Source organism: Eptesicus fuscus, chromosome 10, assembly GCF_027574615.1.
Source record: "Eptesicus fuscus isolate TK198812 chromosome 10, DD_ASM_mEF_20220401, whole genome shotgun sequence".
Lineage (NCBI taxonomy): Eukaryota > Metazoa > Chordata > Mammalia > Chiroptera > Vespertilionidae > Eptesicus > Eptesicus fuscus.
In genome coordinates, this window is record NC_072482.1 from 2538175 (window position 1) to 2557058 (window position 18884).

Below are 18884 nucleotides of genomic sequence, written 5' to 3' on the forward strand. Positions count from 1 at the left end.
TTAGGCCCAGAGGGCCTAAGCCTCAGTCAGACATTCCCCAAGGGCTCCCGGACTGTGAAAGGGTGCAGGGCGGGCTGAGGGACCCCCCTCCCCTGTGCATGAATGTCGTGCACTGGGCCTCTAGTACTTAAAGAAATAGTAGCCAAGATTTTATCCGGCGGGCGAAACTAGGAAGAAACTTGAAGCTGCCAAGGCTTCCCTGTGCCCGTCCCCGCTGCTCCCGGGCCCCATGGTCCTGGCCAAGGGGCTGTGAAGGCCATGGGCTGTGTGAGCATGGCCCTGGCCAAGGGGCTGTGCAGGCCATGGGCTGTGTGAGCATGGCCCTGGCCAAGGGGCTGTGTGGGCCCTGGGCAGTGTGAGCATGGGCCCCGGGCACCCCCCACCGGCCAAGGGATCAGGGCACCATGAACATAGACGTGGAGTTCCACATTTGCCACAACTACCCCCGGAGCAAGTGCCGGCCAACATGAGGCAGAGTCTTGGAAATTCACAGAGGGAATATGAAAAGCAGGTTGTCCTGTACAGCATCCGCAATCAGTTACGATATAGAAATAACTTAATCATGTCAAGAAAGATGAACGCAGAAGCTATGAGGACCTACTAAAGTACAGTCGAGACCATCTCATGCTGTACCCTTACCATTGATCAGATATTATGGGAAAGGGCCTGAGGATGACACCATTTCCATGTTACACTGGGGTTATGGAGGACATTATGAACAGTGACAAAAGTTGATTCTCTGCCCAGTTTTACTGCTGCTGACTGTCTACTGTAAGGCTTCTTGGCAGAGGAAGAAACCAGTACATCAATCTGATGATCAGTGTAGATCAAGCACGTCTAACTCACAGCCCACAGCAAATATTTTTGCGGCCCAGTCAATATAATGGTATGCAAGAAGGGGTTTAATAAAAATTTTGTCACTTAATTTTTACAATGTCCTGTTATACATAATCTATACTATATATAAAAGGCTAAGTGACCGTCACATCCGGAACAACTGAACAGATGACTGAACAGGCTGTGTGGGGAGACCAGGCCTGCAGGGGGGTTAGTGAGGGCCGACCAAACGACTGAGCAGCAGGCTGTGTGGGGTGACTGGGCCCATAGGGGGGGCAGTTGGGGGTGACCAGGTCGGCAGGAGGGGGGCAGTGAGGGGTGACCAAATGACTGAGCAGCAGGCTGTGTGGGGTAACCAGGCCAGCAGGGGGGGCAGTTGGGGGTGACCAGGCCGGCCAGAGGGGGGCAGTAAGGGGCGACCAAACGACTGAGCAGCAGGCTACGTGTGGTGACCAGGCCCGCAGGGGGGAATTTGGGGGCAAACAGGCCAGCAGGAGGGGGGCAGTGAGGGGCAACCAGGTTGGCAGAGTGGGGCAGTGAAGGGTGACCAGGTTGGCAGGGAGGGCAGTTGGGGGCAACCAGGCCAGCAGGGGGTGGCACTAAGTGGCAACCAGGTTGGTGGGGGGGAAGTTAGGGGTGACCAGGCCAGCCGGGGGGGGGGGGGGCAATTAGGAGCAATTAGGCAGGCAGGCAGGTGAGCAGTTAGAAGCCAGTGGTCCTGGATTGTGAGAGGGATGTCCGACTGCTGGTTTACCTGATCCCCAGGATTGGGCCTAAACCGGCAGTTGGACATCCCCTGAAGGGTCCTGGATTGGAGAGGGTGCAGGCTGGGCTGAGGGAACACCCCCACCCCCCGCCCCATGCAAGAATTTTGTGCACCGGGCCTCTAGTTATTAATAACTAACTACAACGTTCGCTAATGACTGATGACTATCATCGTGTTGCATTCATTTCCCTTAGGCACCTTACGCGCAGGCGCACCATTTCTCCCCACTAATACCAGCAGCGAATATTTTAGCAGCCGATGGCCACAGCATTAGTCTTGGACTGACTTGTTTGGTGTGCACAACAGGAAATATTTTGCTTCTAAGAACAAGAAAAATAGGTTTATTTACGTTCCGCTTATTACTTTGTGCAGTTATTCAGTGTCTGGTAAGTTAGTGCTCAAGAAAAAATATTAATTTTTATCAAAATGTTCTATTATTTTATGTTAATGATTACTCATTTATTTTAGCCCTTTGTATTCAGCATGTCTCTATCGAAATAAACCTACATTTCTATTAAAATTGAAGCTTTTGTTTTTTTGTGGCCGCATAAACTTACACCTTGTTTATTTGGCCCAGGTTAGCCTTTTACTTTGACATGCTTGGTGTAGATCATCAAAAATTTTTTTCTGAAGGAAAACAGCCCATGATCTTCTACCAGTAAAGCCGGTGGAAATTGCCATAGAGATGTGGTGGGTGGTGCAGGCTGGATATATCTCGGAAGAGGACATAAAGATATGCACTTTGCCTGAGAAATGCGCTATTGATAAGATCATCAATGCAGGCCCTCAGCTCTCTGGGTCACTAGATTACAATGTAGTACACAGTTTATATAACAAAGGATTTATTTATTCGGCCTGTCAGCAGCTGCCCTCCTCAGCGTATTGGACCAGCTATCCCAGCAGTCAGCTCTGTCTGGTTTAAACTGCACATTTTCCACGTCACCGGGCAGGGACACCATCCCTTTTGCTGTCCAAAGGTACAAGACTTCGAAAGCTGCCAGATATTTCCCAGGGTTCTGATCGGTTACTGATAGCATTTGGGGTCATGATCCTGGGGTAAATGTGCTCACGATGTTGACTGATGCTTTAAACATTTGGGTTTTGATTCAGGGACATGGTTTCCACAGGACAGAGAACCTGTCCACATGCCATTTCCATTGGATGAGGCAGAGCTACAAGGAGAGTTACCATGTCCTTTGGGGTGTTCATAAAGCATTGGAAATATTAAGGGACAAGGCGGACTTGCAGCATTTCTGTGGACATATCACCATGTTGAATGCTTTGAGCCACTTGCAAGCAGAAAACTCAGTGACGCTCCTGGTGAGGGAGGTGCGCCCGATTTGGCCCCTGGCTCGGATGGAAATGAAGTACAGAGTCATGTGAAATGGTCATGGAGGAGGCAACTGCAGATTCAGCAAAACTCCGGTGCCACACAGAAGCGGATGGGGTTCCTCTCCAGCTGTGCGTGGAATCCCACTGATTCGTTCTGAATGACACCAGAAAGTTTGTAGAAAAATTGCTACCCACGGCCTTTGCAGGGAAGAGAGCCTTCGAAACCTCTTACGTTGCAGAGAAACCTTCTCCACGAGCCCTGAGGCTGTTCACGCATTCCAGCAAGGCCTTCAGCGCCGGATACGCACCCAGAGGCCCGCCTTCCATCTGCTCCCCAGTCACCCGTGCGGATCCGGGAGCCCACCTCCCCCCAAGAACGCAGTATGTACAGGTGGCATCTAACCGGGATGAGGGGGACGGTCACCTTCCTCACTGCGCATCGCTAGTCTGCATTTGCAACGATTTGGTTGCACCCTTTGTTGCTCACACTTTCTGCCTTTTTTCTTTAAGGTTAGCTTTAAGGGGCAGCCACTGGAAAGCATCCTGCCGCCGCTTAGCTGGTGCTCAAAGTTTGGGGAGCACGTTCACGGTTTCCGAGGTTCTCCTCCTCATGCAACCAAGAGCTTTTTGGCAGCCTGCACTGTATTTTTACCTGAGACAACCTGCGTTTCTTTTGTAAAACAGGATCTGCTTCAGGGGCTTTATGATGACTGTATGTTTGTAAGCAGTCACTACGAATACTGCAGTGTAATTTTATGTTAGGTTATCAAACGCAAATCCTGTTTAGTTTTATACTTTGTTACCTGCTCTTTAGGGATCATGGGAAGAGTGGAACTCTTCCTCTTCAAAGGCTTCTTGGTACTTCAAGGAGCAAAACTATGACACATGGACACGGGGACTGAGAGATGATGTGGCGGGGCATTAAGAACCCCTGTGGCTGCCTGTAAGTTATGTGTATCAGTTGAACATTGCTGAAGGTTTGTAAAGCAGCATAGTTCTGTATAACGTACCCTTAATTTATAAGGTCTTAACTCCAACTCTGACTCTACATTAACATCTCATGAGAAGCTTTGGAAAGCATTCTATTTTTATTTATTTATTTAATTGTTTAAAGTATTACAAATAATAGGACATATGTCTCCTTTCCCCCCCATTGGTCTCCCCCGAACCCCCCCCCCCCACATGCCCCCAACCCCCCCCCCCCCCAGCCCTCACAGCCTTGGTTTCACCTGGAAGGTCATTCGGCTGTCTGGTCTAATTAGCATATTACGCTTTTATTATTATAGATGCAGGCATACAAGTCCTTTGGTTGATCACTTACCCCCACCCCCATCCTCCCCTGCCTTCCTGCTGAAGTTGGACAGTCTGTTCGATGCTTCTTTGTCTCTGTATCTGTTTTTGTTCATCAGTTTATGTTGTTTATTATATTCTACAAATGAGTGAGATCATGTGATATTTATCTCTCTCCAGCTGGCTTATTTCGCTTAGCATAATGCTCTCCAGTTCCATCCATGCTGTTGCAAATGGTAAGAATTCCTTCTTTCTTACCGCAGCGTAGTATTCCATTATGTACATGTACCACAGTTTTCTAATCCATTCGTCTGCTGATGGGCAGTTAGGCTGTTTCCAAATCTTAGCTATTGTGAATTGTGCTGCTATGAACATAGTGGTGTATATGTCCTTTATGATTGGTGTTTCTAGCTTCTTGGGATATATTTCTAGAAGTGGGATCACTTGGTCAAATGGGAGTTCCATTTTTAGTTTTTTGAGGAAACTCCATACTGTTCTCCACAGTGGCTGCACCAGTCTGCATTCCCACCAGCAGTGCACGAGGGTTCCTTTTTCTCTGCGTCCTTGTCAGCACTTGTCATTTGTTGATTTGTTGATATAGCCATTCTGACAGGTGTGAAATGGTACTTCATTGTCATTTTGATTTGCATCTCTTGGATGGTTAGTGACTTTGAGCATGTTTTCATGTCTCTTGGCCTTCTGTAAGCATTCTATTTTTTATTGTTTAAAGTATTACAAATAGTAGAACATATGTCTCCTTTTTCCCCTATTGACCTCCCCCCAAATCCCCTCCTCTCTCCTCCCCGGCACATGCCCTCATCTCCCTAGTTTCTGTGTCCATTCGTTATGTAAGCTTTCTATTTTAAAACAACATTTATATGTGGACTTCTGTTGTCACTCACTTTGGGCTTTATATTTTCATAGACTCTTTCTGGAAAAAAAAATTTTGTTTTCTGTTCTCGTAGCTGTTGCTGCTGCACATTTCACCATGACTTATTTTTTGTTTGTAGCTTTACCAATTAATTGTTATAAAATTGAATTTGATGTTCTCAAACAAAGGGTTGTGATTTTAGGTTAGAATTATATAATAGAAGCATTAAAGCTATGTCTTCTGATCAAAAGGCTTTAGTGAAAAGCCTACTTTGAAGATATATTCTTAGGTAGTTTGGATCTTAAGTTTATGTGAATAGTTTGGGGAGGAAACGATAAAGGAAAATTGTGTAATTTCCAAATGTTTCTTGAGTCATTGATTCTTTTAGTGTCTCCAATGTTAATTAGAATAATTGGAATCACTTTTTAGATTTTTCAGGTTACCTTGGGAAGTTTGTTCAGTGTTAAAGTTTAGTTTAGCTCTTCTCCTAGGATAATGGTTTGCTAGTTTAGAACTGTAACCAAATGAACTAATCAAAGAACATATATCTAAAACACTTAAGGCATTAGAAAATTTGGGAATGCTAAAACCTAAACATTTTTGCTAATAATTTTTGTTATTTATAGAACTGATACTTGTGGATTTTAACATACTTCTGGAAATATATTCCTTTTTAAAAACTGTTAGCATAGCCATGCATTCAGCCCCATGGCCTACCTACAGAATTGGATCTTTTGGAGCAGGTTACCTGTGGCAAGTCAGTGCCGTGTTTAGGTAAATGCAGCTAACTTTTAGTTTCCTACTTTCTCTTACATGAGACATAAATCAGTGTATCTTATAAATATTTGTCTATAAAAGGAACAATACACACTAATATTAAAATAATTTCTTATGACTGTGAATCACTCATTCTCCTACCCCTAATAATTGATATTGGACATTCCTAGTGCTATTAGGTATGTATGTAACTTTTACAGTTTTTCAACTGAAAATTGTAAGTATTTCATTTGATCAGGGCTCTTTAATCTCATTTGCTTTGTTTGAATTAATTGTAGTTATTTTATTTATTCCTGTATTACCAATATAAGCCTATTGTGGTGACATGTACACTAATAAAGAATAAAATATTTGTAAAGTAAATAAACAAATAAATAAAAAGAAATAGTAGCCAAGAAATTTTCGAAGTTGAGAAAAATTATGACCCACAGATCCAAGAAGCTCCATAAATCCCAAGCAGAAAGAATATGAAGGAAGCCACACCAATACACACCATAATCAAATTGTTGAAATCCAGCAATAAACAGAAAATCTTTAAAGCAACCAGAGGAAAAGTTAAATTTCATACAGAAGAACAAAGTAAGTATTGTCATAGACATCTTGTCAGAAACTCTTTAAGCCAGAAGACAATGGAACAGCATCTTTAAAGTGTTGAGGAAAAGTCCACCTAGAATTCTATTTTCAGAAACAACATCTTTCAAAACTTAAGGTGAAATGGATTATTTTTTCTGAGATAAAAGCTGAGGGGATTTGTCTCTAACAGACTTTCATATTGAAAATATTAAAATAAATTATAAAGCCAGAAAAAATCACACCAGGTGTTAATTGGGCTCACACAGGAGAAAGAGAGCTTCAGAAATGGTGAATAAATGTGTACATAAAATATCTTTTGTTTTCTCATTAAAATAATTGACTATTTAAAATTTTTTAAACTATTTTTGTTGTTTACACTATTACATATGTCCCTATTTCCCCCCAATATCCTTTGACCTGCTCCACCAATTTCTTGCCATTTACCCTCCCCCCGCCACCCCTGACTCTGGCCGTCACCACACTGTTGCCTGTGTCCATGGGTTATGCATATATGTTCTTTGGCTAATCTCTTCACCTTCTTTCATCCAGTGCCTCCTCCCTGTCCCTGCTGCCAGCTGCCAGTCTGTTTCACGTATCCATGACTCTGATTCTATTTTGTCCATTAGTTAGTTTATTTTGTTCATTCGATTACACAAATAAATGAGATCATATAGTATTTGCCTTTCACTGACTGGCTCATTTCACTTAGCACAATATTCTCTAGGCCCATACATTCTGCAGAAAAGGCCGCATAGTGTTCCATTGTGTAAATGTACCACAGCTTTTTTATCCACTCATCTACTGATGAGCACTTGGGCGCTTTCCAAATCTTGGCTATTGTAAATAATTCTGCTATGAACATAGGGGTGCATACATTCTTTCTGATTGGTGTTTTGGGATTCCTGGGATACATTCCCAGAAATGGGATTGCTGGGTCAGAAGGAAGTTCCATTTTAATATTTTTAGGAAACTCCATACTGTTTTCCGCAGTGGCTGCACCAGTCTATGTTCACCAACAATGCACAAGGGTTCCGTTTTCTCCACAGATCGCCAGCACTTGTGGTTTGTTCACTTATTGATGGTAGTCCATCTGGCATGTGTGCACTGATATCTATTGTGGTTTGAGTTAGCATCTCTCTGATGATTAGTGATGGTGGCATCTTTTCATATGCCTCTTGGCCATCTGAATGCCCTCTTTGGAGAAGTGTCTATTCAGGTCCTGTGCCCATTTTTAAATTGGATTGTCTTCCTGGTGTTGAGTTGTATTTGGAGATTAACCCCTTATCAGATGTATCATTGGCTAATATGTTCTACCATACAGTGGGTTCCCTTTTCACTTTGCTGCTGGTTTCCTTTGCTGTACACAAGCTTTTCAATTTGATGTAGTCTCATTTGTTTATTTTTTGTTGTGTTTTCATTGGCTTATGAGATATATTGGCAAAAATTCTGCTACATTAGATGTCTGAGATTTTACTGCCTATGCTTTCTTCCAGGTTTCTTATGGTTTCATGATCAACATTTAAGTCTTTTATCCATTTTGAGTTTATTCTTGTGTATGGTGTAACTTGGTGGTCTAACTTCATTTTTTTTTTTTTTGCATGTAGCTATTCAATTTCCCAATGCCATTTATTGAAGAGACTGTCTTTACTCCATTGTATGCACTTGCTGCCTTTGTCAAGTATGTTTTGTTCCATTGATCTATATCCCTATTCTTATGCCAGTACCAGACAATTTTCATTACAATGGCCTTGTAGTGTAGTTTGATATCAGGTATTGTGATCCCTCCAATTTTGTCCTTCTTTCTCAAGATAGCTGAGGCTATTTGGGGTTGTTTTTGGTTCCATATAAATTTTTGGAATATTTGTACCAGATCTGTAAAATATGCCATTGGTATTTAATAGGAATTGCATTGAACCTATAGATTGCTTTGGGTAGTATGACCATTTTACAGATGTTAATTATTTCAATCCATAAACATGATATATGCTTCCACTTATTTGTATCTTTCTCAGTTTCTTTCTTCAATATCATTAGTGGTCTGAGTACAAGTCTTTTACCTCCTTGGCTAAATGTATTCCTTGGTACCTACTTTTTTGGTTGTTGCAATAGTAAATGGGATTGTTTGCTTTGTTTATCTTTCTGATAGTTCATTATTGGTGTATAAAAATGCCACTGATTTCTAAATATTAATTTTATATCCTATTAATTTGTTGAATTCACTTATTAGATCTAATAGTTTTTTTTGGTGGTGTCTTTAGGATTTTCTGTGTACAATATCATGCCATCTGCAAATAATGACAGTTTTGCTTCTTCCTTTCCAATTTGGATGCCTTTTATTTCTTCTTTTTTTCTGATTGCTGTGGCTAGGACTTCTAGTACTATGTGAATAAGACTGGTAAAGTGGACATCCCTGTGTTGTTTCTGATCTTAAGGGAAATACTTGTAGCTTTTGTTCATTGAGTATTTTTTAGGTTTTTTATATATGGACTTTATTATGTTGAGGTATGATTTCTCCATTTCCCCTTCGTTGAGAGTTTTTATCAAAAATGGGTGCTGGATTCTATCAAATGCTTTTTCTGCATCTATTGATATGATCATGTGATTTTTAACTTTTATTTTGATTTTGTGATGTATTGCATTTATTGATATGTAAATATTGTACCATCTTGCATTCCCAGGATAAATCCCACTTGACCATGGTGTATGATCTTTTTAATGTATTGCTGGATCGGTTTTCTAATATTTTTTTGAGGGTTTTAACATCTATGTTCATCAGAATATTGGCTTATAATTTTCTTTGTAAAGTTTTTATCTGGTTTTGAAATTAGGATAATGATGGCCTCTTAAAAAGAACTTGGGAGTATTCTGCTCTTGATTTTTTTGGAATAGTTTGAGAAGTATAGGTGTTAGTTCTTTGAATGTTTGGTAAAATTTGCCTGTGAAGCTATCCAGTCTGGGACTTCTGTTTGCTAGGAGCCTTTTGATTAATGCTGTAGTTTCATTAGTTGTAATAGGTCTATTCAGGATTTCTGATTCTTTCTGATTAAGTTTGGAAGATCGTATGTTTCTAGGTATTTATCCATTTTGCCCAGTTTGTCCATTTTCTTAGCATATAGGTGTGCATAGTATTTATTTATTTATTTTTTTACAATCCTTTGAATTTCTGTGATGTCAGTAGTTGCATCTCCTCTTTCATTTCTGATTTTATTTATTTGGGTCTTTTCTCTCATTTTTCTTGATGAGTCTGGTTAAAGTTTTATGAATCTTGTTTATCTTTTCAAAGAACCAGCTCTTGATTTCATCAATCTTTTGTATTGCCTTTTAGACTCTATTTTGTTTATTTCCATGTTGATCTTTATTATTTCCCTCCTACTTACTCTGGGCTTTGTTTTCTTTTCTTGTTTTCATTGTAGGATTAGATTTCTTGAGATTTTTCTTGTTCCTTGAGGTAGGCCTGTAATGCAATGAGCTTCCCCCTCAGAATTGCTTTTGCTGAGTCCCATAGATTTTGGATTGCTGTGTGTTCATTTTCATTTGTTTCCAGAAATTTTTTATTTCTTTCTTGATTTCACTGCTAACTAATTAATTGTTTAATAACATGCTATTTAGCTTCCATGTGTTTGAATGTTTTTGAGTGCTTTTATTGTAGTTGATTTCTAGTTTCATGCCATTGTGATCTGAGAAGATGCTTGATATGATTTCAATTTTCTTGAATTTGTTAAGACTTATTTTGTGTCCTAAAATGTGTTCTATCTTTGGAAATGTTCTATGTGTACTAAAGAAGAATGTATATTGTGCTGCTTTGGTATAAAAAGTTTTGTAGATATTAAGTCCATCTGATTTAGTGTGTCACTTAAGGTTACTGTGTTTTTTTGTTGTTGAATTTTTCTTTGGAAGATCTATCCTTTGATGACAGTGAAGTATTAAAATGTTCTCCTATAACTGTATTGCTGTTAATCTCTCTCTTAAAGCCCACCAAGATTTTCTTTATAAATTTAGGTGCTTCTATATTGGGTGCATATATGTTTACAAGGGTCATATCTTCTATTTGATTTTTTAGTATTATGTAGTGACCTTCTTTGTCTCTTGTTATGGCATTTATTTTGAAGTCTATTTTGTCAGTATAATTGTGCCACCCAGATTTTTTCCCCATTTGCATGGAATATTTTTTTCTATCACTTAACTTTCAGCCTGTGTGAGTCTTTTCTTCTGACATGGGTCTCTTGTAGACAGCATATATATGGGTCATGTTTTCTTATCCATTCAGCTACCCTATGTCTTTTGATTGGAGCATTTAATCCATTTACATTTAAGTTTATTATTGAAAGGTACTTATTTATTGCCATTTTTTCTTTATGTTCCTCTCTCTATTTCTTCTTAAAGCAGTCCCTTTTTGCATTATTGGTGCTAACTAACACAAAACAGTAGTAATGTATGATAGGATTTAAAGCATATGTAGAGTGAAATATGCAATAAAAATATCACAAAGGACAGAAGTAGGAAATAGAAATGTATCTTAAGATTCTCACATTATACATGAAGTGGTATATTATTATTTGAAGGTAAACCATATTAAGTTAGACACACACACACACACACACACACACACACACACACACATTAAACCCTATAAAAACACCAAGAAAAAGAGATAACTAGTAAAACAATAGTTGAGATACAATGGAAACATCAAAGTACTAAATTAATCTGAAAGGAAGCAGAAAAAAGAAGGAAAGAGTCTAAGAGCAAATGGGCTAAATAGAAAGCAAATAGTAAAATGGTAGACATAAATTCAGCCATGTTAATAACCACACCATATACAGATGGCATAAACACTCTAGTTGAAACAGGCTTAAGACTGGGTTAGAAAAAAGCAAGACCAACTATATACTCTCTAAAAATTAAAAAAAAAATTAGTGTTAGTCCTAACCTGAGGATATTTTTTCCCATTGATTTTTTTTTTAGAGAGTGGAAGGGAGAGGGAGAGTCAGAGAGAAAGAAATATTGATGTGAGAGAGACTCATTGATTTGTTGCCTTCAACACGTGCCCTGACTGGGGTCCGGGATCATGCCTGCAACCGAAGTATGTGCCCTTGCCTGGCATTGAACCTGGGACCTTTCATTCCTTGGGCTGATGCTCTATCCACTAGCTAAGCCAGGACAGGCCCTAAAAATTAATTTTAAAGATGCAGATTAGAAGGATTAGATTAGATTAGATTAAAAGGTACACCATTCAAAAATGAATCATAAGAAAGCTGGATTGGCTATATTTCTGTCAGGCAAAGTGACATCAAAACAAGGAATTTTTACCTGAGTTAAACAGAGGCACTTAAGAGTGGTAAAATATGAAGAAGACATAATCTCAGATGTTTATGTACTAGTAACAAATTATTAAACATATATCACAAACTAACAAAACTGAAAGAAGAAATAAATTAAAAATTAAGATGGGAGATTTCAATACTCACTTATCACTAATTGATAGAACAAATAAGCAGAAAATCAGTAAGTATACAGAAGATAAGAACAGCCCTATCAATCAACTGAACCATAATTGATATTTATGGCAAAGCTACCTAACAACAGAAGAATACACATTCCTTTAAAGTACATTTGGAAAATTGGCTAAGATTGGCTATATTTTTGGCCATAAAACATGTCTCAGTAAATTAAAAAGATTGAAATTATACAAGTTCTGTAACAACAGAGTTAAATTATTAATTAACAACAGAAACATGTCTGAGAAAAAAATCCAAAATATTTGGAACCCATAAATCTTTAATTTCTCAAAGAAATTACAGATATTAGAAATTATTTAAAACTAAATAGAAATGAAAACACAGCATATCAGAATTTGTGACATGCAGCTAAAACAGTGTCAAGAAGGACATTTACAACCTTAAATTTTATATTATCAAAGGATAAGGTAAAAACTAATAATTAAATTTTCCAACACAGGAAGCTAGCAAATATGCTCAAAACAAACAGAAAGGAAGGCTTAACAAAAGAGCAGAGATTAATGAAAAAAAGCAATGTAATCGAAAGCTACTAATGAAATTGATAAACCTCTAGAGTTAGATTATTAAGAAAAGAGAAGATGACAGAAGTTACCAATATCAGGAATGAAAAAGGGGTGATCACTACAGATACTACAGACAGAGAGATATTATGATCAACTTTTGGTCAATAAACCTGACAACTAACGTGAAATGGACATATTCCTTGAAAGATGCAAATTATTAAACTGGGTCAATCAATATATAGAGCTAATTGAGTAGCTCTATAGTCCTGATTCAAATTACATTTGCAGCTGGAAGCATTCCTACAAAGAAAACTCCAGGCCTACATGGATTCACTGTGAATTCAATTACACATTTGAAGAAGAAATAATACCAATTCTACAGAAACTAAATAGAAAAATAGAGGAAGAGTGAAAACTTCCTTACTTTACCAAAACCAAACAAAGGTTTATTACAGGAAGAAAAAACTATAGACCAATATCCCTCATGAATGTGGATGCAAGAATCCTTAATAAAATATTAGCATTTCTGAATCCAGCAATATATGAAAAGTTTAATATACTGTGACCTAGGAATGTAAAGTTGGTGTGGCAGTTAAGAATCAATCAATGTAATTCTCAATACTGAAAGGGAGAAAAATTATACGGTACTCTCAATAGATGTACAAACAGCATTTGACAAAATTGTTGACAGTAAACTCGAATTAGAAGGAATGCTTAGTACTTTTGGGCTGTAAGAGTACAGAGCACGGATTACAAACTCTAATCCGTGGGTCAAATGCAGCTCACCAGAGGCAAAATTCAGGCATGCCCAATGGTTTGTGTATTGTCTATGAGTATGTTTGCACTATAATTATAGAGTTGGATTGTTACAACAGAGAATGTATGGCATGCAAAACTGAAAATATTTATTCCTGGCACTTTACAGAAAAAGTTTGCTTATCCTACTATAGAGCAATTATCAAGAGACCCTGAAGTGATTAACAAAAGAATAAAACTAGTAAAATCCCAATAAGAAACTAGGAGGATCAAACAGAACTTCTGGAATTGAGAAGTATTAGTAATGGACTAAAACTCAATAGGCTAATCAGAACATTGGACACTGAAGAGAAAATGACTAACTTGAGAAAACTACCTATAAAACATTGCAGAGAGATTTAAAAAATGTGAAAGCAAGGTTAACAGAAATAGAGACTAGAATGAGCAAGTTCAAGATCAATTTAATATGAATTCCAGAAGAACATAGAAAACATGAGGAGCAAAATTCAAACAGATAACAGATAATATCTATGAATTTTTCAAAGTCGATGAGAAACATGATTCTGAAGGTTTAAGATGCAAAATTCCTAGTTCTAACAAAAATCAAATACATTAGTAATTACCACAAATGTAGATGACTAAAACTTTAAAAGACATATGCTCTATTGGGAAAATAATCCAGTTCTTTTCTATTCCCATATAAATTGGAATCTGAAAAGTGAAATAATAGAAAAAGACATAGTAAGGAAAAATAGTAACCAAAATAAAACTTTCAATTAAAGTAGAATTTAAATCAGAAAGCATTAAGATAATATTTCATTCAATATTAATAAAACAAATGGTTCTTCAAGAAGAATCTGGAGCTTATATACACCTAACAGCACATGTTCAAAATGTATAAATGTAAGGTGTGTAAAGCAGAATTTTCTGTATTTACAGAAGTATATTAGAAAACCTCCTAATGGTTAAAAATTATTCATATTAATATAAAAGTCTGGTAAGGCATATGAATCAAGATAAATATGCAAAGTTAATATCTTTTCTCTATACTGCTTACAACTAAATAGAAAGAAAACTTAAGAAATCACATTCACGTTTACAACAAAACTGAGTACCCAGGAATAAATATAACAAGAACTAACAAGAAGATAACTGTAAAGTGTTGTGAAAGGACCAAAATCAAGACTGAAACCAATGAAGATTCATATATTTCTAGGTGGGGACTTAAATAATAAATAATAATAAAAATAAAACAAAATGTCTTCAATACTTATAGAAATTAAACATTCAGTCAGAATGCTACGTTTATTTGGAGGGAGCCAGGTAAATCATTTTGAAGTTCACATGGCAGGATATGTGTCCAAAAGAGGCAAGAAAACAATGAAGAAAGAAGAGTAGAATAGGACGTGTCTACTAGAGAGTCAAACTTTCTACAAAGCCCATTTAATCAAAGCAGCACAATATTGGAAATTTTTTTATTATCACCCCTCTAAGAATATTTTATCTTCATTTCTCTAATAAAATTTTAATACCACAAATATACAATATATCTGCTTATGTATTTTATGAATATTTATGATTTATTGCTAAAGAGAATATGATTTCTTTATCCTCGAGAACTGATTTTTGCCTGTGGAATGCAACATTGCTCCCATTGAGAATGTGTGATACAATGGAAAAAGGATGGCTTATTATACGAATGCTGCTGGTGATAAATTTGATCTCTATCTGCAAGAAAAGAAAATGAAGCCCCTAGTTCACTCCATATGGATTAAATAAGGATGAAAGAGAAAAGTTTTAGAGAAAAAAACTCAATATATGTATCACAGTAATAGTGGAGACACTTTTGAAAGCCCAGAGTTATTAAGGATGAGACAGATGCATTTGACTAAATGCAACGCCTTTTTGTATAGTAACAGGTACTTTTATTTTATTTCACAGATTTTTGTTGAGCATCTCCTATGAGTGAGACCCTTTCTAAGCTCTGGAGCCTCAGCAGTGGACACGGGCCCCTTAGAGCTTACATTCTGGTGGTCACCCAGTCAATAAACAATCCAATAGACATGTGATGGGAAGTGGTGATAAATGCTGGCACGAAAATAAACCAGGACAAAGGGGTAGAGAATGGCGTGTACTGTTTTAGTCAGGGTGGTCATATTTTAGCCGACATGTTAAAGATTTGTGGGGATGAGTTGTGTGACTATTTGAGGGAGAGGGCTCCAGGCCCATTCTGAATTCGGATTGTGGTTGGCAGCTGTGAGGCACGAGGTGGCCACCGTGGGAGGGACAGAGAGGGAGGGAGGGGGGGAGGCCAGGGGGAGGGGAACCGGAGCTGGGCCTGTAAGGCCTCCAAGCCCATAAGAACTTTGGATTTTTACACTGAGGACTGGAAAGCCTTTGGAGGGTCTTGAGAGAAGTAACACGATCTGACATTTTAAAGGTGTGATTGTGACTGTAGGAGAGAGTGGCATGAGGAGCTCAGTTTGTGCCTTTATAATTATTCTGATTGTGCATACATTTTGGGGGGGACACCCTGTGTATCTGCAAGGTAACTTTTTAAAGTGGATTTCCTGGGCCAAAGAATATCCCCTTTAAAACTTCTATTTTTTTTTTTAAGTATATTTTACTGATTTTTTACAGAGAGGAAGGGAGAGGGAGAGAGAGTCAGAAACATCGATGAGAGAGAAACATCGATCAGCTGCCTCCTGCACACCCCCTACTGGGGATGTGCCCGCAACCAAGGTACATGCCCTTGACCGGAATCGAACCCGGGACCCTTCGATCCACAGGCCGACGCTCTATCCACTGAGCCAAACCGGTTAGGGCCCCTTTAAAACTTCTAGAGCTATTGATAATTAGTGTCCATAAAAGCTGCATCAGTTTACACCCTCACAAGCAGAGTATGCGGCTCTGTTTTGCTGGTCTACCACAGGCTGTCAGGAAAGTGTTTGGTGTGTGCAATAAAAAGCCTCATGTTTGTTTGGATGAAAACATTTTGGAAATAGTACATCTCTCTCTCTCTTGTTAAGCTGAAGGATGCTCCCTGGAATTTAACCTTTTCTTAATGATTCAGGTTCTTTATTAAAAAAAAAAAAAAAGAAGTTCAGTTTGGAGGCTACCACAGCAGTACAGGTGGGGTGTGGTGGTGGCTTGGATGGCCTGATGAAGGAGGTAAGTCAGATTCAAGATAAAATTGTAGGGGAAATGAATGAATTGATGCAGAGAAAAAACTCTCAGATTGGGAAAACATTTTTCAACAAAAATGGCAGATAAGACATTAATGTAAAAAATAAAGCACCTATAAACAATAAGAAAAGGACAAACTACCAGTTAAAAAAATGAGTAATTCACAGAAGAGGAAGTCCAAAAGCTTAATAACGCCTATGAAAAAAATGCTCATTCTCACTGGTAGTCAGGAAAGCAATGAAAGCAAGAGTTGATGCCACTTTTTCTCATTAAATAGATAAAAATTTAAAATAACTACTGTTTACAGTGTCAGTGAGAGAGTGTGGAAAGCCGAACTCACACATTCTGATCAGAATGTGAATTTTCAGAAATTTTTGGGAAAGTGATTGGGTAATGCCTATTAACATTAAACATACACATCTCCTTTGACTGGCAACTCCACTTTTGGAAATCCACCCTAGAGAAATAAAATTCTTATCATGTACAAAGGTGTTTTTTACAGCACCATCTGGTAATTGTACCACGTGCCGAAGGCAAAATCCTGGAGACAAGTCAAATGTCCATCTTTGAGGAAATAAGCAGTAATTCATCCACACTGCTGGGTGCTGTGCCTTGCAGGGGTCCTCAAACTTTTTAAACAGGGGGCCAGTTCACTGTCCCTCAGACCGTTGGAGGGCCGGACTATAGTTTAAAAAAAACTATGAACAAATTCCTATGCACACTGCACATATCTTACTTTGAAGTAAAAAAACAAAACGGCAAAAACACCCGCATGTGGCCCGAGGGCCGTAGTTTGAGGACGCCTGCGTGATGTCTGCTGACCTGTAGCGATTTACTGGATGTACTGTTACTCGAAGAAATCAGCTTGCAGAATAATGTATGTAGTTTGACCCCATTTACATATATGTTTATGTAGCCTGGATTTAAGACAGGATTCACAGGAAGTTAACATTGATAAGTGACATTGTGAATTTTTAATTTTTGAAGAGTAATTTAATAAAGATTTAAACAAAATATTTTTGAGACCTGGGTTACAGAGCGTATAGTCCAGGCATCCTCAAACTACAGCCCGCATGCCACATGCGGGTGTTTTTGCCATTTTGTTTTTTTACTTCAAAATAAGATATATGCAGTGTGCATAGGAATTTGTTCATAGTTTTTTTTTAAACTATAGTCCGGCCCTCCAACGGTCTGAGGGACAGTGAACTGGCCCCTGTTTAAAAAGTTTGAGGACCCCTGGGATAGTCTATAATGTGGAATCCTTAGGTTTGACTTCCCAGTCTTGGCAGATGCTCAGGTTTCTGGATGATGATGAATAAAAGCATCTTTACTCCTTAAACACTAGAAAAATAGGCTTATATTTCTTGGGTGGGGGTAAGGGGGAGAGATCAACCAAAGGACTTGTATGCATGCATATAAGCCTAACCAATGGACACAGACACTAAGGGGATGAGGGCATGAGTGGGGGTGGGGGGTGGGGGAAGCAATGGGGTGATAAGGACACATATGTAATACCTTAATCAATAATAATAATAATAATAATAAAAAAACCTTCCAGCTACAGAGTAGGGACATTGGTCATTCTTTCTATTCTTAACTGTTTTAAAGAGGGAGAGTAATGGAATTTCATTAAATATAAAACTGAAAGTCTAATCAACTTTTCAGTTTATCCTTTTATCTCTTTGGATCCTGTTTTTAAATTCTATACTTTTTCCTTTTTACCAGCTCCCTGCATTTACTTCTTAGGTACATCAGTTATAACCTGGGGTGAGAGATTTTTTTGAGGCAATGAGGGATCACATTTTTAATGCAATTCTAGGCTAGGAAATCTATTTTCCATTTAAAAATATTTTTTAATCAATAGCAGTCACACTGATTTTATATAAACTAGAGGCCCAGTGCATGAAATTCGTGCAAGGGGTGTGTGTGTATGTGTGTGTGTCCCACAGCCCAGCATATACTGTCTCCAATCTGGGACCCCTCAAGGGATGTCCGACTGCCCGTTTAGGCCCTATCCCACCGGGCCTGAACAGGGCCTAAACATCACTCTCACAATCCAGGACTGCTGGCTCCCAACTGCTCCCCTGCCTGCCTGCCTGATTGCTCCTAACTGCTTCTGCCTGCCAGCCTGATCACGCCCTAACCACTCCCCTGCCAGCTCGATTGCCCCTAACTGCCCTCCCCTGCCATCCTGGTCACCCCTAACTGCCCTCCCTTGCCAGCCTGGTCACCCCTAACTGCCCTCCCCTGCAGGCCTGGTCACCCCCAACTGCCCTCCCTTGCTGGCCTGGTTGCCTCCACCTGCCCTCCCCTGCAGGCCTGGTTCTTCCCAACTGCCCTCCCTTGCCGGCCCTCTTGTGGTGGCCATCTTGTGTCCACATGGGGGTGACCATCTTTGACCACATGGGAGTGGCCATCTTGTGTGTTGGAGTGATGGTTAATTTGCATATTACCCTTTTATTAGGATTGTTGAT

The 18884-nt window shown here is 38.9% G+C and overlaps 1 pseudogene; it reads left to right on the forward strand.

Moving 5' to 3' along the window:
• The first annotated feature begins 404 nt into the window (after positions 1-404).
• On the forward strand, positions 405-3817 carry LOC103300512 (protein FAM91A1-like; annotated as a pseudogene).
• Positions 3818-18884: the final 15067 nt, after the last annotated feature.